Source organism: Heptranchias perlo, chromosome 4 (assembly GCF_035084215.1).
Source record: "Heptranchias perlo isolate sHepPer1 chromosome 4, sHepPer1.hap1, whole genome shotgun sequence".
Taxonomy (NCBI): Eukaryota; Metazoa; Chordata; class Chondrichthyes; order Hexanchiformes; family Hexanchidae; genus Heptranchias; species Heptranchias perlo.
In genome coordinates this window covers 35,455,785-35,480,146 of record NC_090328.1, presented here as the reverse complement: position 1 = coordinate 35,480,146, position 24,362 = coordinate 35,455,785, and the positions used below count along the sequence as shown (strand labels likewise).

Below are 24,362 nucleotides of genomic sequence, written 5' to 3'. Positions count from 1 at the left end.
AAATTCTCAATCTCACCTTCAAATCCCTCTTTATGTTCATGATTTCCAACTATATCCCCCTACTCACACCCTCCACTCCTCGAACACTGGCCTAATTCTTGTTTTTCGCTCCCTGGACTCAACCATCGGTGACCATTCCTTCAGCCACAATGTCACTGCCCCCTGGAACTCCCTCCCTCAGCATTTCTTTATTGCTACTTCCCTTCCTTCCTTCAGAAATCTCCTAAAGACCCTTCTCAACAAAATTACTTTTTAAATAGGAAATTAGGAAAAGTACAAAACAGCTAGACCACCACTGTCACTGGGCAAGAGGAGATGGAAAAACTGTCAAAGTAGCTCGGTGGATTGTGGCAAGAAATAGCTATAGTAGGAATTAGCCCAATCACTGGTGTTGAGATAATTTGATATGACATTAAATAGTGGATGTTGTCAAATTAATTGTAAACGTTACCGCTGTCTCTTAAATACTGATTTTTTGTTCATTTTGCGAACAATCTTGTTGAATTACATCTATTTCTTCCATAAATTTTTACACAGTTAGCAAATGTCATAATTTTTAAAAGTTGCAGATGTTGAAAGTAAGACCTTACATGCTTTTTAAATAGCCTTTTCACATCTAGTGATTGTCACTTACTACTCTTTAAAGTCTAGGAAAAGCTGTGCTGAATTTCCCTGATGGAATAAATACGCCATGTAGTATGCTACTGAGCCATTCAAATTAGGAAGATCCCAGGTTCAAATCCTGAACTGTGTTGAGTTAACTGATCTTAACTAGTGGGGTTAGTGAGGGGAAAAAATTCGGTTAGGGTGAGACTAAGTTTGTGATGATGCCAATGTCAAATAGCCTGCCAGCACTTGCTGTCCAGAACAGCCACTTAAATGAGGTTCTGGAGGGCAGCGACAACCCATCGGAGCATAACTCGCTGTATCCAGGAGGGGAGGGCCATGATGCTGGGCACCAAGAACATTTAGGGAACCCCCATCCATTAAAACACAAATGTGTATTAAACTCATGAAAAAATAGGTTTATAGAATGTTTACACACTGCATTAATAATAAAACAAGTCATATCACAATATACTACTGTGTTAAGGGAGACTGTTATCCAGCCTCAAAGAAAGAACCTTAGAGACGTTGGGTGGGAGGCAGAAAGAAAGAAAAAGGAAAGAAGGAAGGAAGTAATAGTGCCTTTCACGACCTCAGGACGTCCCAAAGCACTTTACAGCCAATTAATTACTTTTGAAGTGTAGTCACTGTTGTAATGTAGGAAACACGGCAGACAATTTGCGCACAACAAGACTCCACAAACAGCAATGTGATAATGACCACATAATCTGTTTTAGTGATGTTGGTTGAGGGATAAATATTGGCCAGGATACCGGGAAGAACTCCTCTTCTTCAAAATATTGCCATCAGGTCTTTTACATCCACCTGAGAGCGCAGACGGGGCCTCGGTTTAACAACTCATCTGAAAGACGGCACCTCTGACAGTGCAGCACTCCCTCAGTGGTACACCGGAGTGTCAGCCTAGATTTTGTGCTCAAGCCACTGGAGTGGAAATTGAACCCACAACCTTCTTAACTCAGGGACGAGAGTGCTACCAACTGAGCCACAGCTGATAGCTGATAGAAATTCACCTTGGGTGGTAGCGCAAAACGGGCGGTATTATGTCTGCTGCCCGTTACACTCCCTGCCCGATATACACTTCCATTGCCTTTAATAGAACTGAATATCAAGTGGAGTGGATAAGGCGGCGATTCCGCCTGTTCAGTGCAACTGCCGAAGACAGATTTCTACCCCATCGCCTTGAGCATTTAGAATCGGTGGTTTTCTACTCGATCTTATCCCCTGAATATCAACATTCTCAGTTTAACCTGTTACCAGGCAGCACACTTATATTAACATTTCAGTTAACCTTCACCTAACGTACTGCAGCAGTTCAAGAAGGCGGCTCACCACCACCTTCTCAAGGGCAATTAGGGATGGGAAATAAATGCTGGCCTTGCCAGCGACGCCCACATCCCATGAACAAATAAAAAAAAATTTCACTTAAAGTGAGATTACAGAAAATAGAGTCCAACAAGTAAGTAAACATGGACAAAAGAGCTGAATTACAGAGGTGAGGTGAGAGTGACTGCCCTTGACATCAAGGCAGCATTTGACCGAGTGTGGCACCAAGGAGCCCTAGTAAAATTGAAGTCAATGGGAATCAGGGGGAAAAATCTCCAGTGGCTGGAGTCATGCCTAGCACAAAGGAAGATGGTAGTGGTTGTTGGAGGCCAGTCATCTCAGCCCCAGGACATTGCTGCAGGAGTTCCTCAGGGCAGTGTCCTGGCCCAACCATCTTCAGCTGCTTCATTAATGACCTTCCCTCCATCATAAGGTCAGAAATGGGGATGTTCGCTGATGATTGCACAGTGTTCAGTTCCATTCGCAACCCCTCAGATAATGAAGCAGTCCGAGCCCGCATGCAGCAAGACCTGGACAACATCCAGGCTTGGGCTGATAAGTGGCAAGTAACATTCGCGCCAGACAAGTGCCAGGCAATGACCATCTCCAACAAGAGAGAGTCTAACCACCTGCCCTTGACATTCAACTGCATTACCATTGCCAAATCCCCCACCATCAACATCCTGGGGGTCACCATTGACCAGAAACTTAACTGGACCAGCCATATAAATACTGTGACGACAAGAGCAGGTCAGAGGCTGGGTATTCTGCGGCGAGTGACTCACCTCCTGACTCCACAAAGCCTTTCCACCATCTACAAGGCACAAGTCAGGAGTGTGATGGAATACTCTCCACTTGCCTGGATGAGTGCAGCTCCAACAACACTCAAGAAGCTCGACACCATCCAGGACAAAGCAGCCCGCTTGATTGGCACCCCATCCACCACACTAAACATTTGCTCCCTTCACCACCAGTGCACCGTGGTTGCAGTGTGCACCATCCACAGGATGCACTGCAGCAACTCGCCAAGGCTTCTTTGACAGCACCTCCCAAACCCGCGATCTCTACCACCTAGAAGGACAAGAGCAGCAGGCACATGGGAACAACACCATCTGCACGTTCCCCTCCAAGTCACACACCATCCCAACTTGGAAATATATCGCCGTTCCTTCATCGTCGCTGAGTCAAAATCCTGGAACTCCCTTCCTAACAGCACTGTGGGAGAACCTTCACCACACGGACTGCAGCGGTTCAAGAAGGCGGCTCACCACCACCTTCACAAGGGCAATTAGGGATGGGTAATAAATGCTGGCCTTGCCAGCGATGCCCACATCCCATGAACGAATAAAAAAAAAAGTTACATGCACTTTTACTTCACAAGTTATTTACCTGCAGAAGAACAAGGAAGGAAAGAGGAGGAAGAAAAAGAATAAATACAGATCACCGCAGCACCACAGCCATTTTCATGAAACTGGGAGCAGGAAGGGTTTGATGCCAGAAGATGGCACACCTTACGCGAGAAGTTCCAAGGGCCGGGACACGCGCAAACCACAGGCGCAATGTGGGAACTCTGTGCTGGATTTATTCCTGGGTTGCTCGCTGCAGTGTCTGGGAGATCACGGTTCTTTGACTCGGCTGGGTCTCTTGGGAAGGGACAGAATAAATTGAAAAAAAAACCTTAGCGATTGTACCATAGATTTTGGATTTAGAAAAAGGATATTTTCAGTAGCTCAGTTATACCAGAAAACATTAGCTGACTTATTTGTAGAATTTCTTTTAGCAAATGTAAAATGTCACCAGATTTGCCACTACCTCATATGAACTTTGAATGCTCAGTGATTCCACACAATATACAATGCAGTAGCAATGTTGCGAAATGAGTTTCAGTAATCACAAAATTAAAATCTACGATATAATTTACGCAATTACAATTTTACCTTAATGCAAGATTCTTTTGTGCTGAGAAATAAACCTTTTCAGAATTATTAAGTGTGTCTCGTCTCCTTTTTAAAAAAATTCAGCTTATACATGCATTGCTATTTGATAGAATTTTAAAACTCTAAATTGGACTTTATTTTGTATAAACATGCAATAAGATTGAATCTTTAATCTGGCTCAAGTACTAAGGAGATTCTGGTTCCATTACTATTCGTCTACATTCAGTTTCCAAGAACTGATTAAATTAGATTGCTAAATAAAATATATGCATATTGTTATATAAGGCTTTTATGTGCAGCATCCTGTATTTTTAGTGAGTACGAATATATTAAACCTTTCTAGCATCAACAATTTAAAAGGTATGGGTGTTGTTAACTTGAAGATTTTTTAAATTTTGTATTTACTTCCCCCTTGTCAAAGTACCCCGTTGCCCTGCTCTCCTGAAGGCATTGAACCTTGCTGGACTATGATTCCATAAGTGCTGTTTGCTCTCCACTACCTTTCCCAAGTATTCATTATTCATGTGTGAATCTTGTCGGTGAGTGTCAGCAGGATATTCAATTGTGGGCATCATCACAGCAGAATCCAACTGGTCTATAATTCTCTGATTCATGTCTTTGAATATCAGGACTACATGAGCCATTCTTCAATTGTTAAAAAGAAACCCTGCGCTTTCTGCTTCTGAGAATGCAAAATCGTTTAAGACTAAAACAATTTTAACTGCCCAATAATTCAAATCAAGCAATGTAATTAACACAGTGAAGTGGGAATTTAGTGCTCAAAAATGTTCAATTAATAGTTAAGAGGAACAGTTTGTACCTCCCAGAAAGTCTAGGGTGTATCTGATGTGGACCAGGTGCCCTATGGGGAAATCAATGCTTCGAGTTTCTTTGTAGAATAATAGAAATTACAGCAGAGAAGGAGGCCATTAAACTCAGCACACCCATGCTGGTGCTAGTTCTTTGGCTGGAGCTGTCTACACCAATCCCGTTTCTCTCCACGCATCCTTTTATATTCTTTAATTTCAAATGCTTATCCAGCTCCCTTTGAAATTATGTTTTAATTTCTGTCTCACTAGCCACTTTTGTTAAAGCATTCCATGATCTACCGATCCTCTGTGAAAAAACATTTCCTCTAACTTCCTCCTTCGTTCTTCGAATAATAGACCTCAACTTCACCAACCAGTGGAAATAATCTTATACTATTTACCCTTTCAAAGCCTTTCATAGTTTTTCAAAATGTTATTAGATCCCTCCTCAACTTTTCCTGCTACAGAAGAAGGAAAATTTTCAAACCTTTATTAATAAAATCTCTCATTCCGGGTATCGTTCCAGTCAGTCTTCCCTGCACCCCTTCCATGACACTAATAACCTTACTATAATGGGAGGCACAGGTCACACACAATCGCCTGGAATTTCCGCAGGGTGGAGCCCCTGTAGAAACAGCATAAATGGCTAAAAATGACATTTAGCATTTCCACTGACCGAACTTAGGGCAGGAGTTTGGAAGAATCCTATGAAATTCTATGATTCTATGAAAATTCAGGGATAATGCTCCAATTGTGACTTACCAGTATCTTTTACAAATTAAGCTTTACTTCCCTTTATGTTCAATGTCCTGACGTATAAAACCCATAATTCCATCTTTTTATAGCCTTTAAAGATCAATCAATATATCTGCACCTCTAGATCTTTCTGTTACTCTACTCTGCTGAGGATCTCATCATTTAGTGCATGCTTGCTTGCACTATTCTTTTTCCTAAAATGTAACACTTCGCATTATTTGCATTGAATTGCATCAATCACTTATCTGCTCACTCAGCTACTCTGTGAGGAAGAAAGCAATAAATTGACATGGACCGTTAGCGATACCCCCTAATTTGGCATCATAAGAAAAATTTATTATTCCTCATCTGCCTGTGTCCAAATTATTTATATAATGGAAAACAAAGGCGATTCCGGGCCAGATCTCTGGAACACACCAATACCCACATCATGCCAATCCAAAACAAATAATTTTATCCTTAATCTTTTCACGTTACAGATTCCTCGGCTGATTTGATTCTGGAATGTGTCTGCAGTCTTCAATTGTGGAGAGTTAGTTTTAACATATCTGCCATTTCTTGATTTGCCCTATGATATTTCTATCCATCTTAGCCCTTAAAAGGACCTATCTGATCTTTGATACAGTGTTTATTTTTGTAGACAACAACAAAAAAGTCATTTGTTTCTTCTGGCTGCTGTGTGTAATCATCCGTTCTATTTCTGGCTATTCCTTCCAATAAATGTTTTAGTTGTCTTGAAAAGAAATGATCAGGAAATGCCTGCCTTTTTTAAAAAAAAAGCATGTCACAGAAAATTACATGTGTGACAAAGTTTGACACCTGAAATATGAAAAATGCATCCTAGACCTTTTATATATACACACAAGTACAGCTCCCATGTTATGGCACATGGTAAATTAACTCATTATACATTTTAGAATGACAGCAGTGTTACACCATTTAATGCACAATGTGTCATTCTGCTGTTAAGCTACCCTTTCCCTTAGGGTCACAAAATCTAACTATTGCATGTAAACGCAGACTTAAATCAATGAGGCTGAAAATGCAAATTACCCAAACAATGAAAATGACATTGTTTCATTCACTGTAATTTCCGCAGGAGTCCGCTAGACTTTGCTGGGACCCAGATATGCCATGTCTCCACTGTAGAGCGAAGTTCCCTATATGTCCTAGTGGGGGGTAAATCCTCTATCCAAATTACAAGCCCAACAGGCGGAAGAAGCAGGCGGGGGGGAAACGTCCTGGGCTCAATTTTAAAACGGAGCCGGGAGGGGACTGGGGGGTCAAATTGAGGTCGGGAAACCCATCAGTACAGGTTTCTCAGACGTCTTTTATTTTTTTTGTTGGTTTCCCGTCTGACTGGCTGGCTGATTGACAGGCTGGTCTCAGTCAGACAGAAGTCCAGCCAGGGAGGGTAAGTCTACAGGTAAGTCTGCAGGTAAGTCCTTGTTTGTATGGATGGTCATGGATGGGCACGGGGCACGGGCGAGAATAGGTGTGCACAGGTGGGCATAGGTGGGCACGGGGTTTGCAAGTCATGGGGGATGGGATCGGGGGTCAGTCACGGAGGGGGGTCAGGGTCAGGGTCCACGATCATTGAAGGGGAGGATCGGGGTCAAGGGGTCAGGATCAGGGTCGGAAGGTCAGGTGGGCAAGGGGCATGGGTGGGCATAGGAGGGCACAGGTGGGCATGGGTGGGCACAGGGGTCGCGAGACATAGGAGATGGGATCGGGGTCAGTCACGGTGGGGCGGGGTCGGGGACCGCGATCATTGAGGAGGAGGATCGGGGTCAGAGGATCGGGGTCGGGGGGTCGGGGTCGGGGTCAGGGGATCGGGATTGGGATCAGGGTCGGAAGATCGGGGTCGGTGTCGGAGGGTCGGGGTCAGAGGATCGGGATTGGGGTCGGGGGCGGAGGGTTGGGATCGGGGCCGGATGGTTGGGGTCAGAGGGTTGAGGTCAGGGGGTCGGGGAATCGGGGTCGGAGGATCGGGGTCGGAGGATCGGGGTCGGAGGAGCGGGTGGGCAAGGGGCAGGAGTGAGCATAGGTGGGCACGGATGGGCACAGGGGTCGTGAGTCATGGGGGATGGGACCGGGGGTCAGTCACGTGGGGGCGGGGTTGGGGTCCGCGATCACTGAGGGGGAGAATCGGGGTCAGAAGATCGGGGTCGGGGGATCGGGGTGGGTTTCGGGTCGGAGGATCAGGGTCGGAGGGTCGGGGTCAGAGGATCGGGTTCGGTGTCTTAGGATTGGGGTCGGGGTGGGACGATCGGGGTCAGGATCGGAGGATCGGGATCAGAGAGTCGGGGTCAGGGTTGGAGGGTCGGGGTCGGAGGGTTGGGGTTGGGATCGGAGGGTCGGGGTTGGTGTTGAGGTCAGGGTTCAGAGGTCCGTAATCGGGAATTGGGGGTCCGCGATCGGTGTGGGGGGGTAGGGTCCACGATCGGGTGAGGGGGGGGGGGTCAGTGCAGGTAGGCTTGTTGGGCCTGGGGGAAGCACTCCTGCTCCTCTGGGCCCACAAGCTGTACCTTTCTAGGCACCTACCTGTTAGTCTCGGGCCTTCTCACCACCTTTCACGAGGCGTAAAACAGAAGGCCCGGGAATCCCGGCCCCCCGGGGATGAAATCAGGAATTAGTTAAAAATGGAAGCCTGAAGCCTCCATAAAAATTTTAAGGCCCAACCTGCCTCCTGGGAGCAGGTTGGTCACCCAACCCTCATTCCGCCCCTGTGAAAACCAGAAATGGGCGGGTTGGAGGCGGGTTGGGGCAGGTCTGAAATGGTGGCAATTTTCAATGCCCCCCTTCCACCAACCCACCCGTTTTTTATTTTTAAAATCAAGCCCCCTGAGTTTCATTAACTTAATCAAGATCTGGCAATGGGTCAGTACAGATATGCTTGGTCTCTCCATCTCATGCCATTATCATGGCTCCTCCTGTTGGCCCTGTAAACTTCAGCGGTGTTAACGGGAGAGGCTACAGCTGAGTATATCCTGGCACCAGGATGCAATGCCCCAATGGATTTTCTGGGCCCCTGAGTTTAATTATAGTTTGGTGAAAAGCGTTTGCAAATTTGGAAAGTGCTTGTAAATTTCTGGCTCTAGATACCCAAAAAAACCAACCTGAAATAATTATCTTTCTTTTCTCATTTTTTAAAAATCAGGTTGTTCATGTGCAATTTGTTGATATTTTACACAGAGTGCAGCATCTGAATTATTTTGAGCACTCAATATTTTTTAGATATACTAACAGATCTTCTGTAGCATTGTGCATGGTGAGTAGCAAGATATGTTGTTTTATAAAAATATTAACAAGGTGTAATGGGAAAAGTGTGACAATAGGAAGAAAGTATGACACTTCGATATACTAATATATATACTTCGATATATTAATGACCTGGACTTGGGCATAATTTCAAAGTTTGCAGATGACATGTAACTTGGAAATGTAGTAAACAATGTGGAGGATAGTAACAGACTTCAGGAGGACATAGACAGACTGGTGAAATGGGCAGACACATGGCAGATGAAATTTAACACAGAGAAGTGTGGAGTGATGCATTTTGGTAGGAAGAATGAGGAGAGGCAATGGCCCCGATATTAGAATGGAGGTGGGATGGCAGCGGGAGAGTGAATGAACACGCAAATAACCCGACCAATAAAAAATGTCTGTTTCTCACGCGATTGCAATCCACCTATCATGAATTCCGGGCTTGTCGTCGGCGCACCCTCATCACAGGCTGTCAGCTGGAGGAGCTCTATTTAAAGGGCCATTGCTCCAAAGGCTTTTGCTGGAGCAAAGACCCAGAAATCACAATGGAGCAGCACAGGGGAAAGGCTGCTCCAAGATTCAACGATGCCTCACTCCAGGTGCTAGTGGATGGGGTGAGGAAGAAGAAGGAAGTGTTTTACCCCGCGGACGGGAGGAAGCCCTTCAATGACCTAACTAGGTCAGCAAAAGTGAGTATACTTACTGATTCTCCTACATTCCGTGTTGCACATCACTGCCCCCACCCCCCAACTCATTGTGCACTGCCAATACTACTCTATCACATCACTCCTCACACCCACTTAAGGCTCATCCTCAACTTACCTGCACTTCCTCACCTCCCCATTACTCACCCCACCACCACCACTCACCCCAATCCTCATTCAATGTGATGGCTCTGTCTCATACTCACCCTCTGATGCATCTCTTTCACAGTCAGCCTCACCCAAACCAATGCATTCATCGGTTGGCCACTTCACCATCACTCACTCACACGTCTGCTCTTTCTCCCCTTCTAGGAGAAGAGAGTACAAAATGCACACAAGAGGGTGAGGACTGGAGGGGGGCCGCAACAAATCGTCGTCCTCACAGATGCGGAGCAGGAGGTGCTGGAGCTCAGCCACACCCTCGAGTGCCTGTCCATTGGGGACGCCAAGACTGGCACCCCACAAACGTCTGGTGACACAACTTTAGCATTCATCACACACAATATGAATTGATGTTAACAATGCTTGGCATGTTGAACACCTCAGTATGCTCATCACAACATGACACATCTCTGATCATGCTTAATATTGCCTTCTGTTCAATTACAGGGCCTTCAGCGACCACAGTGACAGAAGAGGGTGATTCCTCAGAGGACCTGCAGCTTCTGAGGGGGCACCGTCACATCATAGCGAGCCATCCACCAGCGCAGATACTCACACCTCGGTGGGTCCTGGTAGTGAGTTAGTTGGGTTGGCACCTGGTGAGTCACCACACACAAGTGAGCACGAGCAGATACTGGTGGCAGGGGCAGCTGTGGAGTCTGCGTCGGTGTGGGAACTCTTCTCCAGGCTCTGCTCAGCAGGACACATCCTTTAAATGGAGAATGATTGAGGGACTGCAGCACATTTGCGAGGTGCTGGAACAGGTGCCACGCACACTCTCCAGAATAGCGCAGAGGATGGAGGAGTCCAACTCCTGCATGAGTGGAATGGTGGCACAGGTACGGGAGGGAATCTCTGAGATTCTGTCACAGGGTTGTCAGCAACTCTCTGAGATAGTGTCGCAGGTAGGTGCAGGAATGTCTGCGATGGAGAGAAGGCTAGCCTCCATTGAGCTTCAAGCATGGCTCACAAATTAATCCATTCAGGCCCTGACAACGGCCGTTCGGCCTCAGGGTGAACAACATTATGCCGACCTAGACAGGCAGACAGATACACTAGCACTGGCCTTACAAGGCATCACACATGTCCTCCAAACTGTTGTCCAACAGAGTGGTAGGAGAGATATGGCCCTGGCCCAGGGGAGGGATGATGGTGAAAGGGTTCATGGAAGTGGGGACGCCACTCAAAGCACTCCCACGTCTCACCCGTTGCCCCCCTCAACCAGTACCCGCAATGCTGCCTCCTCTCCAGGTGGCCGAGTCAGCCCCTGCACAGATGCAGGTGGAGCAGTCTTTGGAGGGGCCCTCACGGGCACCGAAACCCAGATGGCGTAGGCCCAAAGCATCTAAGCAGTCAGGGCATGAACACGAGCAACCTGCCACTGTCTGTGCTGCAGCCACAGGGGATGCACCACGTAGAAGTAGCCGTAAGAGAAAGGCGAAGGTTTTGTGAGCACGAAGGGTATCCACAAGGGTGTTTGACAGTTTGGTCATGTTTTTCATTTATATTTGCTTTCTGTTAAAGTCACATTAAATACTATGATTGTCACCACTACTGCCACTTCTTGTCCATTCTTGACTGGCTTTTCTAATAGGGCCCTTTCATGAGGTTCACCGTGAATAGCAACACTTGATGCTACCCATTGAGTCACTCTACAGTGGGTGTATATGTAGTTGCAGGACTGTTTTGTGCAAGGAGGGGAGGGTGGTCTGGTGTGGGCGCTGCTCTTTCCAGGTGGTGTGAGGACTGGACTCTTCACACTTTCTGCTGTTAGGAGAACCGTTCACATATCAGTGACTCCCTGGCCTCACGAGCAGCCAGGTGAGCCACTGCTCTGCCCATGGGTTCCTTCTCCTCCTCCTCCTCGTGGATGGCAGATGTGGATGGGACCTCCTCAAGCAGCACCCCTCTCTGTTGTGCCATGTTTTGCAGGGCACAACACACTACTATAATGCGTCCCACTCTGTCTGGTGCGTATTGAAGCGCTCCCCCAGAATGATCAAGGCACCTAAATCGCATCTTGAGAAGCCCTATAACATGCTCAATTGTAGACCTGGTAGCAATGTGGCTGTCGTTATATCGACGCTGTTGCTCGGTGATGGGGTTCCTCAGGGGTGTCATGAGCCATGTGTGCAGGGGTATCCCTTGTCCCCGAGAAGCCAGTCCTTAAGAGGTGTTCGGTGCATGGAAGAGGGGCAGGATGTTGGATTCCCTCAGAATGAAGGAGTCGTGGCAGCTGCCACGGAATCTGACGCACAGGTGAAGGAATCTTTTGCGATGGTCACAAACGAGCTGCGTGTTGATGGAGTGATAACCCTTTCTATTGATGAACAGTCCTAGCTCGTGTGGAGGTGCTCGTATTGCCATATGGGTTGAATCGATTACACCATGCGCCCGTGGGAAGCCAGCCACAGCGTGGAATCCCACTGCCCTCTCCGTCTGGCTAAGGTCATCCAAGTTGACGTACTGCAAGGCTCAGCGAAACAAGCCGTCGGTGACCTGCCTTATGCACTTGTGTGCAGACAACTGAGAGACCCTGGTGATGTCCCCGGTGGCACCCTGGAATGATCCAGAGGCGAAGAAGTTGAGGGCAGTGGTGACTTTGACAGCGACAGGTAAGGAGATGCTGCTCGGCCCAGCCGGGAGCAGCTCGGCATGAAAGAGGCTGCAGATGTCTGCGACTACCTGGCGACTCACTCTGAGCCTCCATATGCACTGCTCCTCAGAGAGGTCCAGGATGCTGAGCCTCGGTCTGTAGACCCTGTTGCGAGGGTAGTGCCTCCTGCAACGTCGCTCTCTCTGTTGTTGCCCTCTGTGCTCTTGTGCAGGTTCTGTGGTGCAGCACAGTGTTGTGGAACTGCAAGTGGCGGAAGTGCACGCCGAGCCTGGCGAGGCTGGTGATGTTGCCCGTCCTTGGATGTAGTGGTGAATGCAGCCATGGCACCCTCCATCCTGATGGTATCAGTTTGAGGAGGTCCAAAAAGTTGTTAAATATGTGCGAACACAAGAATTGTGAGTGGAAAGTAAGAGCTTTCAGTGAAAACTCAAAGATCTCGCCGCCAAAAGTTTGTGTGAAAGACCAGAGTGTCATCTGTCAAACAAGCACTTGAATGTCCAACTGGCTGCTGGCTGAAACACGTTCGGTGGAACATGGAGTGTTTCCCACAGCACGGGAAACACGCTGAGGATGTTTAAAAATCCTCAATATGGGCAAAATTAAATAGTTCAAGTACTTCAAGAATCTAAGTAAGTCTCTTAACTATCATCCCGCCGGCTTTAATTGCCGACGGGACTTCCACATTTGGGAGGCGCGTGCGCACCCAGACGTGTCAGTGGGGAACCCGGAACTCTGCAGGTTGGAGCCGGGTTCCAAACCCACTCAGGATTTTCGGAGCCCCCCAGCCCCCAAGGCACCCGAAACCTCACTCGAAAATCGAGCCCAATATAAACTAAATGGTATAATTTTAAAGGGGGTGCAGGAACAGAGAGACCTGGGCGTGCACATACACAAATCTTTGAAGGTGGCAGGACAAGTTGAGAAGGCTGTTAAAAAAGCTTATGGGATCCTGGGCTTTATTAACAGAGGCATAGAGTACAAAAGCAAGGAAGTTATGCTGAACCTTTATAAAATACTGGTTAGTCGTCGGCTGGAGTATTGTGTTTAATTCTGGGCACCACACTTTAGGAAGGATGTCAAGGCCTTAGAGAGGGTGCAGAAGAGATTTAATAGAATGGTACCAAGGTTGAGGGAATTCAGTTATGTGGAGAGACTGGAGAAGCTGGGGTTGTTCTCCTTAGAACATATAAAGTTAAGGGGAGATTTGATAGAGGTGTTCAAAATCATGAAGGATTTTGACAGAGTAAATAAGGAGAAACTGTTTCCAGTGGCAGAAGGGTTGGTAATCAGAGGGCACCGATTTAAGGTGATTGGCAAAAGAGCCAGAGGCGACATGAGGAAACATTTTTTTTACAGAGCGAGTTTTAATGATCTGGAATGCACTGCCTGAAAGATAGTGGAAGTAGATTCAATAGTAACTTTCATAAGGGAATTGGATAAGTACTTGAAGAGAAAAAAATTACAGGGCTATGAGGAAAGAGCAAGGGAATGGGACTAAATGGATTGGTCTTCCGAAGAGCCAGCACAGGCACGATGGGCCGAATGGCCTCCTCCTGTGCTGTAACTACTATGAATAAAGAATGTGTACAGTTCAAGGAGATGACAACATATGAAGCAGAATCAGGTTTCGAAGGAGAAAAAAAATGGTTGGTGGGAAGCAGATAAGGTTTGCAGGCGGGAAAAGAGAGCAGGTGGCAGAAAGCAGAGTGGTTGACTTGGCGAGAAGCAGAACAGAGTGGGTTATGAGCAGAAGGAAGTAGAGTTGTCGGCGGTGGGGAGAAGCACAATAATGATGAGGGAAGGAAAAGAGCAGAAGTGGAATAGAGTAGGGAACCGGTGGAGGGAAGAGCAGAAATAGAATCATAGAATCATAGAAGTTTACAACATGGAAACAGGCCCTTCGGCCCAACATGTCCATGTCGCCCAGTTTATACCACTAAGCTAGTCCCAATTGCCTGCACTTGGCCCATATCCCTCTATACCCATCTTACCCATGTAACTGTCCAAATGCTTTTTAAAAAACAAAATTGTACCCGCCTCTACCACTGCCTCTGGCAGCTCGTTCCAGACACTCACCACCCTTTGAGTGAAAAAATTGCCCCTCTGGACCCTTTTGTATCTCTCCCCTCTCACCTTAAATTTATGCCCCCTTGTTATATAATAAGTGGAATAGAAGAGGAGAAGGGGGCAGGGGGTAAATGGGAAAAGGAATGAGCAATGGGGTGGAAAAGGGGCATAGTGGGTAAAGCACGCAGGATAGGAAGGAAAGCATCTAATGGGGAAGAAAAGAAGTGGAGCACAGTAGGGCACAGATGTTGAACACCACTTGGAGGAAGCACTGAGGGTAGCAAGGGCACAGAATGTACTCTGGGTGGGGGACTTCAATGTCCATCACCAAGAGTGGCTCGGTAGCACCACTACTGACCGAGCTGGCCGAGTTCTGAAGGACATAGCTGCCATATTGGGCCTGCGGCAGGTGGTGAGCGAACCAACACGAGGGAAAAACCTACTTGACCTCGTCCTCACCAATCTACCTGTCGCAAATGCATCTGTCCATGACAGTATTGGTAGGAATGACCACCACACAGACCTCACGGAGATGAAGTCCCGTCTTCGCACTGAGGACACCATCCAACGTGTTGTGTGGCACTACCACCGTGCTAAATGGGATAGATTCAGAACACATCTAGCACCTCAAAACTGGGCATCCATGAGGCGCTGTGGGCCATCAGCAGCAGCAGAATTGTATTCCAGCACAAGCGGTAACCTCATGGCCCGGCATATTCCTCACTCTACCATTACCAACAAGCCAGGGGATCAACCCTGGCTCAATGAGGAGTGTAGAAGAGCATGCCAGGAGCAACACCAGGTGTACCGAAAAATTAGGTGCCAAACTGGTGAAGCTACAACTCAGGACTACATGCATGCTAAACAGCGGAAGCAACATGCTATAGATAGAGCTAAGCGATTCCACAACCAACGGATCAGATCAAAGCTCTGCAGTCCTGCCACATCCAGTCGTGAATAGTGGTGGACAATTAAACAACTAACAGGAGGAGGAGGTTCTGCAAACATCCCCATCCTCAATGATGGTGGAGACCAGCACGTGAGTGCAAAAGACAAGGCTGAAGCGTTTGCAACCATTTTCAGCCAGAAGTGCCGAGAGGATGATCCATCTCGGCCTCCTCCCGATATCCCCACCATCACGGAAGCCAGTCTTCAGCCAATTCGATTCACTCCACGTGATATCAAGAAAGGGCTGAGTGCACTGGATACAGCAAAGGCTATGGGCCCCGACAACATCCCGGCTGTAGTGCTGAAGACTTGTGCTCCAGAACTAGCTGCGCCTCCAGCCAAGCTGTTCCAGTACAGCTACAACACTGGCATCTACCCGACAATGTGGAAAATTGCCCAGGTATGTCCTGTCCACAAAAAGCAGGACAAATCCAATCCGACTAATTACCGTCCCATCAGTCTAGTCTCGTCATCAGCAAAGTGATGGAAGGTGTCGTCGACAGTGCTATCAAGCGGCACTTACTCACCAATGACCTGCTCACTGACGCTCAGTTTGGGTTCCGCCAGGACCACTCATTACAGCCTTGGTCTAAACATGGACAAAAGAGCTTAATTCCAGAGGTGAGGTGAGGTGAGGGTGATTGCCCTTGACATCAAGGCAGCATTTGACCGAGTGTGGCACCAAGGAGCCCTAGTCAAATTGAAGTCAATGGGAATCAGGGGGGAAACTCTCCAGTGGCTGGAGTCATACCTAGCACAAAGGAAGATGGTAGTGGTTGTTGGAGGCCAATCATCTCAGCCCCAGGGCATTGCTGCAGGAGTTCCTCAGGGCAGTGTCCTAGGCCCAACTATCTTCAGCAGCTTTATCAATGACCTTCCCTCCATCATAAGGTCAGAAATGGGAATGTTCGCTGATGACTGCACAGTGTTCAGTTCCATTTGCAACCCCTCAAATAATGAAGCAGTCCGAGCCCGCATGCAGCAAGACCTGGACAACATCCAGGCTTGGGCTCATAAGTGGCAAGTAACATTCGCGCCAGACAAGTGCCAGGCAATGACCATCTCTAACAAGAGAGAGTCTAACCACCTCCCCTTGACATTCAACGGCATGACCATTGCCGAATTCCCCACCATCAACATCCTGGGGGTCACCATTGACCAGAAACTTAACTGGACCAGCCACATAAATACTGTGGCTACAAGAGCAGGTCAGAGGCTGGGTATTCTGCGGCGAGTGACTCACCTCCTGACTCCACAAAGCCTTTCCACCATCTACAAGGCACAAGTCAGGAGTGTGGTGGAATACTCTCCACTTGCCTGGTTGAGTGCAGCTCCAACAACACTCAAGAAGCTCGACACCATCCAGGACAAAGCAGCCCGCTTGATTGGCACCCCATCCACCACCCTAAACATTCACTCCCTTCACCACCGGCGCACTGTGGCTGCAGTGTGTACCATCCACAGGATCCACTGCAGCAACTCGCCAAGGCTTCTTCGACAGCACCTCCCAAACCGCGACCTCTACCACCTAGAAGGACAAGAGCAGCAGGTACATGGGAACAACACCACTTGCACGTTCCCCTCCAAGTCACACACCATTCCGACTTGGAAATATATCGCCGTTCCTTCATCATCGCTGGGTCGAAATCCTGGAAGTCCCTTCCTAACAGCACTTTGGGAGAACCTTCACCACACGGACTGCAGCAGTTCAAGAAGGCGGCTCACCTTCTCAAGGGCAATTAGGGATGGGCAATAAATGCCGGCCTCACCTGCGACGCCCACATCCCATGAATGAATAAAATAAAAGATAGCAGGAAGTTGAGTTGTGGATGGTGGGTCGAAGAGGAGCATAAGTCCCACGTATGGAAGTAGGAGTTTATTACAATAAATATTATCTTAACAAAAAAAAATTGCACATACTGATTGATAAAAATTAAACAGGTATACCGTTTTGGATACTGTTGGGGGAGATGGCTCACCAGGGGAAGGTGGCAGTGGCCAGGTTCATGGCACCGTGGCTGGCTCTGCTGCACAGGAGGGCAGGAAAAAGAGTGGCAGAGCTATAGTGATAGGGGACTCGATTGTAAGGGGAATAGACAGGCGTTTCTGCAGACGCAACCGAGACTCCAGGATGGTATGTTGCCTCCCTGGTGCAAGGGTCAAGGATGTCTCGGAGCGGCTGCAGGACATTCTGGAGGGGGAGGGTGAACAGCCAGTTGTCGTGGTGCATATAGGCACCAACGATATAGGTAAAAAACAGGATGAGGTCCTACAAGCTGAATTTAGGGAGTTAGGAGTTAAACTAAAGAGTAGGACCTCAAAGGTAGTAATCTCAGGATTGCTACCAGTGCCACGGGTTAGTCAGAGTAGGAATGACAGGATAGCTAAGATGAATACGTGGCTTGAGAGATGGTGCAAGAGGGAGGGATTCAAATTCCTGGGCCATTGGAACCGGTTCTGGGGGAGGTGGGACCACTACAAATTGGACGGTCTGCATCTGGGCAGGACTGGAACCAATGTCCTAGGGGGAGTGTTTGCCAGTGCTGTTGGGGAGGGTTTAAACTAATGTGGCAGGGGGATGGGAACCGATGCAGGAAGTCAGTGGGAAATAAAGTGGTGACAGAAACAAAAGGCAGTAAGGGAGAGTGTACAGAACATGACCGGACAGATGGTCTGAGAAAGCAGGGCAAAGACCAAGGGAAGTCTAGATTAAACTGCATTTATTTCAATGCAAGAAGTCTGATGGGCAAGGCAGATGAACTCAGGGCATGGATGGGTACATGGGACTGGGATGTTATAGCTATTACTGAAACATGGCTAAGGGAGGGGCAGGACTGGCAGCTCAATGTTCCAGGGTACAGATGCTATAGGAAAGATAGAGCAGGAGGTAAGAGAGGAGGGGGAGTTGCGTTCTTGATTGGGGAGAACATCACGGCAGTAGTGAGAGGGGATATATCCGAGGGTTCGCCCACTGAGTCTATATGGGTAGAACTGAAAAATAAGAAGGGAGAGATCACTTTGATAGGATTGTACGACAGACCCCCAAATAGTCAACGGGAAATTGAGGAGCAAATATGTAAGGAGATTACAGACAGCTGCAAGAAAAATAGGGTGGTAATAGTAGGGGACTTTAACTTTCCCAACATTGACTGGGACAGCCATAGCATTAGGGGCTTGGATGGAGAGAAATTTGTTGAGTGTATTCAGGAGGAATTTCTCATTCAGTATGTGGATGGCCCGACTAGAGAGGGGGCAAAACTTGACGTCCTCTTGGGAAATAAGGAAGGGCAGGTGACAGAAGTGTTAGTGAGGGATCACTTTGGGACCAGTGATCATAATTCCATTAGTTTTAAGATAGCTATGGAGAAGGATAGGTCTGGCCCAAAAGTTAAAATTCTAAATTGGGGAAAGGCCAATTTTGATGGTATTAGACAGGAACTTTCAGAAGTTGATTGGGAGAGTCTGTTGGCAGGCAAAGGGACGTCTGGTAAGTGAGAGGCTTTCAAAAGTGTGTTAACCAGGGTTCAGGGTAAGCACATTCCTTATAAAGTGAAGGGCAAGGCTGGTAGAAGTAGGGAACCTTGGATGACTCGGGAGATTGAGGCACTAGTCAAAAGGAAGAAGGAGGCATATGACATGCATAGGCAGCTGGGATCAAGTGGATCCCTTGAAGAGTATAGAGATTGCCGGAGTAGAGTTAAGAGAGAAATCAGGAGGGCAAAAAGAGGATATGAGATTGCTTTGGCAGATCAGGCAAAGGTGAATCCAAAGAGCTTCTACAAATACATAAAGGGCAAAAGGGTAACTAGGGAGAGAGTAGGGCCTCTTAAGGATCAACAAGGTCATCTATGTGCGGAACCACAAGAGATGGGTGAGATCCTGAATGAATATTTCACATCGGTATTTACGGTTGAGAAAGGCATGGATGTTAGGGAACTTGGGGAAATAAATAGTGATGTCTTGAGGAGTGTACATATTACAGAGAGGGAGGTGCTGGAAGTCTTAACGCGCATCAAGGTAGATAAATCTCCGGGACCTGATGAAATGTATCCCAGGACGTTATGGGAGGTTAGGGAGGAAATTGCGGGTCCCCTAGCAGAGATATTTGAATCATCGACCGCTACAGGTGAGGTGCCTGAAGATTGGAGGGTAGCAAATGTTGTGCCTTTGTTTAAGAAGGGCGGCAGGGAAAAGCCTGGGAACTACAGACCAGTGAGCCTGACATCTGTAGTGGGTAAGTTGTTAGAGGGTATTCTGAGGGACAGGATCTACAGGCATTTGGAGAGGCAGGGACTAATTAGGAACAGTCAGCATGGTTTTGTGAGAGGAAAATCATGTCTCACGAATTTGATTGAGTTTTTTGAAGGGGTAACCAAGAAGATAGATGAGGGCTGTGCAGTAGACGTGGTCTACATGGACTTCAGCAAAGCATTTGACAAGGTACCGCATGGTAGGTTGTTACATAAGGTTAAATCTCATGGGATCCAAGGTGAGGTAGCCAATTGGATACAAAATTGGCTTGACGACAGAAGACAGAGGGTGGTTGTCGAGGGTTGTTTTTCAAACTGGATGCCTGTGTCCAGCGGTGTGCCTCAGGGATCGGTGCTGGGTCCGCTGTTATTTGTTATTTATATTAATGATTTGGATGAGAATTTAGGAGGCATGGTTAGTAAGTTTGCAGATGACACCAAGATTGGTGGCATTGTGGACAGTGAAGAAGGTTATCTAGGATTGCAACGGGATCTTGATAAATTGGGCCAGTGGGCCGATGAATGGCAGATGGAGTTTAATTTAGATAAATGTGAGGTGATGCATTTTGGTAGATCGAATCGGGCCAGGACCTACTCCGTTAATGGTAGGGCGTTGGGGAGAGTTATAGAACAAAGAGATCTGGGAGTACAGATTCATAGCTCCTTGAAAGTGGAGTCACAGGTGGATAGGGTGGTGAAGAAGGCATTCAGCATGCTTGGTTTCATTGGTCAGAACATTGAATGCAGGAGTTGGGATGTCTTGTTGAAGTTGTACAGGGCATTGGTGAGGCCACACTTGGAGTACTGTGTACAGTTCTGGTCACCCTATTATAGAAAGGATATTATTAAACTAGAAAGAGTGCAGAAAAGATTTACTAGGATGCTACCGGGACTTGATGGTTTGACTTACAGGGAGAGGTTGGATAGACTGAGACTTTTTTCCCTGGAGAGTAGGAGGTTAAGGGGTGATCTTATAGAAGTCTATAAAATAATGAGGGGCATAGATAAGGTCGATAGTCAAAATCTTTTCCCAAAGGTAGGGGAGTCTATAACGAGGGGGCACAGATTTAAGGTGAGAGGGGAGAGATACAAAAGGGTCCAGAGGGGCAATTTTTTCACTCAAAGGGTGGTGAGTGTCTGGAACGAGCTGCCAGAGGCAGTAGTAGAGGCGGGTACAATTTTGTCTTTTAAAAAGCATTTGGACAGTTACATGGGTAAGATGGGTATAGAGGGATATGGGCCAAGTGCAGGCAATTGGGACTAGCTTAGTGGTATAAACTGGGCGACATGGACATGTTGGGCCGAAGGGCCTGTTTCCATGTTGTAACTTCTATGATTCTATGATTCTATATGAATAGTTTGAATATGAAGTACAGAGTCAAAGTGATTCCATTTAGAAATGAGAAATGAAATGAATTGAGGAATAGTGCAGACCAGGTAGGAGTGGTAGATTCCCTTCCCTGACAGATATTAGTGAACCAATTGGGTTTTTAAAAACAGCCCACAAAACAAGTTTATTGAATTCAAATCACATTTTGCCATGGTGGGATTGTGAACTTACAATGTCTGGGTTTCCAGTCCAGTACCATAACCACTAGGCTACATACTCATGTATAGGTACTCATCAGCAACAGCATTGGGAGATTCATTTTCAACATTCAAAAGATGGCAACAGTATTAAAATTAAATTTATGGGCGGAGAGAGGAAGGAAAATGAGACAAACAGCAGGAAAGGCCAAAAGGGGAAAAAGGATTTTCAAACCGGTGTCAGCAGCAAGCAGCTAAAGTTGCACTGTATTTATTTATTTCTTCATTTGTTGGCACCAGCATTAAAATATTAATTGTGGGCTTACAGTGGATCAAGGTGAGCAGGCATCTGCAGGAAAGACCAACAGGGGATACAAACAATTTTTGAATTGGGGTCAAGCACGATGGTGGTGGATGATACCAGTGAGAAAATATTGCAGAAATATTATGAGGCAAAATATTAATATTCAACAACACAAAAAAAAACTTATTCACAAGCCTTTGTTGTAAAACAAAATACTTGCAACATTGTTGGAGTGAGGAAAGAGTTCATGGGATGCTCAAGGCTCCTGGTGAATGATAATAGAGTCAAAGAGGGTAGCAGTGTCATCTGGGAGGAATGGACTGAAAGGCAAGTGAAGCAAAGGAGATATGACAGCGTGACTCATGGAAAATAATGTAAATAGGTGTTACTTTTAAGCGTGACTCCAGGCATCACCAAGTGTTCATAGTTTCATATTATGTGACAAAATTGTGACACAGGAAGTGTGTGCAGTCATAAGAAAAGTAATACATTATAGATGGATAGATTTATGTAGTGGCAGTATTTAATGTACTGATGAGTGATTTTTAAAAAAATGTTAAGGATAATATCTACTTGCAGGACACATCGGAGAGAATTTTCCTCTGAATTCTCACGTAGGGTGGGGAATTGAGGAAAACGGGATGCGGTGGCCTCCCAACGAATCCCCACCCCCAAAATTGGCTGCTGAGTTTCGCTATGCCCTCATTGCTAGTGATGAGACCGCCCGTCCAGCTGCGATGAAGGGGCAAGGCTTGGGATTCCAGTGGATTTCCTTCCATTCCCAACCCTGCATTGCAGATGGAGACTATGGTTAGAAAGGAGCAGGTAAGCGGACTGTGGTGGTGGGAGGCACACTGAATGATTTTTATGGCATCACGATAGGCGATCTGACCACTTCTTCTCCTAACAATTCAGAGCCAATTTTAAAATTTGAACAGACAAAATTAGGGGACTTTTACCTCCTTTAAAATTGGCCCCACCCATTTCCGCTGCTGCAGCACTGAGATATTTAATTGACCCAGCCCAGGAAACTGGGAGCAGAATCATAGCCAGATTGGACTGGCCGTTGGAAATCCTGCCTCGACCCACTTCTGGCAGCAATTGTGTCCTTGAGGAAAATCTCTCCATCTCATGCCTAATATTGTTAGACTAGGATTAATAATGTAGATTATTTTGCTGTTAACTATTTAAGAAGGTCTATAGCATTTAGATTGTGTCTGTGAATGCTGTTTACTACAGGTTAGTAGTAAAAACTGGTTAGCAGTTTTACTTAATTACAAAATGTTCTGCTTAATTATAACCAAAGTTCTGATAGCCTAACCAAACAAGTTCCTGAGTGAAATAAAAACAGAAAATGCTGGAAACACTTGGCAGGTCATACAGGATCTGTAGAAAGAGAAACAGAGTTAACATTTCAGGTCGATGACCTTTCATCAGAATTGATCATCGACCTGAAACGTTAACTCTGTTTCTCTCTCCACAGATGCTGCCTGACCTTCTGAGTGTTTCCAGCATTTTCGCTTTTTATTTCAGATTTCCAGCATCTGCAGTTTTTTGCTTAAGTTCCTTAGTGAAATCAGGTGTGACTAAATACTGGAAAATCCCTACTCCAATATTTGCTTATTGGAATTAAGTACTGGAAAATCCCTATTCCAAAAGTGTCCAGTAATCCTACTGCCCAGAATAGCAATGTTGCAGTAAGAGTTGTTAGGAGTCAAGAGACTGAAATCACTGCAGATCTGACCAAGCACTTATACAAGCAGGGTAAACTGTTAATCTGTCCCCGTCAACTGATGCCATCTGAACAGAATGCAGCAGACGTTGTATCTGTCTGCAAGAAAGGATAAAACACAAACCCCATTAACCATATACCAGTATCACCTTCTACCAGTTGTGTCAAAGTTCATAGCGACCATGGTAAAAGAGAAGCTGTTGAACATTTCAAACACAGTAAATTGTTAATTTTGCTGTGGAGCAAGTTGGACAACTTATAATATTATCAATCACATTGAAAATTGAGTAATTCTCTTGATACCCAATATGAAGTTAGAACAGTAGCCATCGACTTTTGATGGGTTTTTGACAGTGTCCTAACCGTTCCTTCAACCACCTGTCTATCCTATTAAATGTTGACATGGTCTCTGCTTCAATCACTAACTCTGGTAATGCATTCCACAGCCTCACAACTCTCTGTGTAAAAAAAGTGTCTTCTGCTGTCTGTCCCAAATATCTTACATTTAATCATATATCAATGTCCCTTGTCCTAGACCCTTCAACCGTTAGAAACAGTCTGTTTTTATCTGTCCCATTCCTTCATAACTTTAAAGCGCACCCAGCCTCAGCCCAGCTCTTTATCCCTTAAGCTAAAGGGGTACAGTAGTCCAATGGTTATGTTACAGGACTAATAATACAGAATCCTGGACTAATAATCCAGTGAACATGAGTTTAAATCCCACCATCGTAGTTTGAGAATTTGAATTGTTTTGTTTTTAAAATTGCTGGTATAAGTAAAAGTGATCTTGATCTTGAAACTGTCCAAAAGTAGTAAAAACCCAACTGGTTCATTAATATCATTTAGGGAAGGAAACCTGCCATCCTTACACAATCTGGCATACATGTGATTCCAGCCCTGCACCAACGTTATTGGCTCTTAACTGCCCTATGAAGTGGCTTAGCAAGCCATTCAGTTGTATAAAACTGCTGGTAGTTTAAACAGAAGGCCCACCACCACCTTTTCAGGGCAACTATGGATGGGCAGTAAATCCCACCATTCCAATGATGCCCACAGCCCAAGAATTCATTTTTAAAAAGCCACCGTGTTGATATGGCTGGTCCAGTTCAGCTTGTTCGAAATGGTCAGCACCTGCCACTTATGACTATCTTGAACAAGAGAAAGCCCAGAAACCGCCCCTTGACTTTCAATGATACCAGTGCCAAGTCTCCACCATCAAGATCCCGGAGATCACCATTGACCAGAAGCTGAACTGGACCAGCTCAAGCTGTTGCCTTGGCTGATGACCCCTCTGCAGCATCCCAGCACACCAGCTAACTGCAGCTATATCGA

At 46.4% G+C, this 24,362-nt stretch overlaps 1 protein-coding gene across 1 annotated transcript in view; it reads right to left on the bottom strand.

The window, feature by feature from the left end:
* The window catches only part of rasgrf2b (Ras protein-specific guanine nucleotide-releasing factor 2b), a 210,223-nt gene that overhangs the window by 176,749 nt on the left and 9,112 nt on the right, over window positions 1–24,362 (bottom strand). The window lies entirely within an intron of this gene.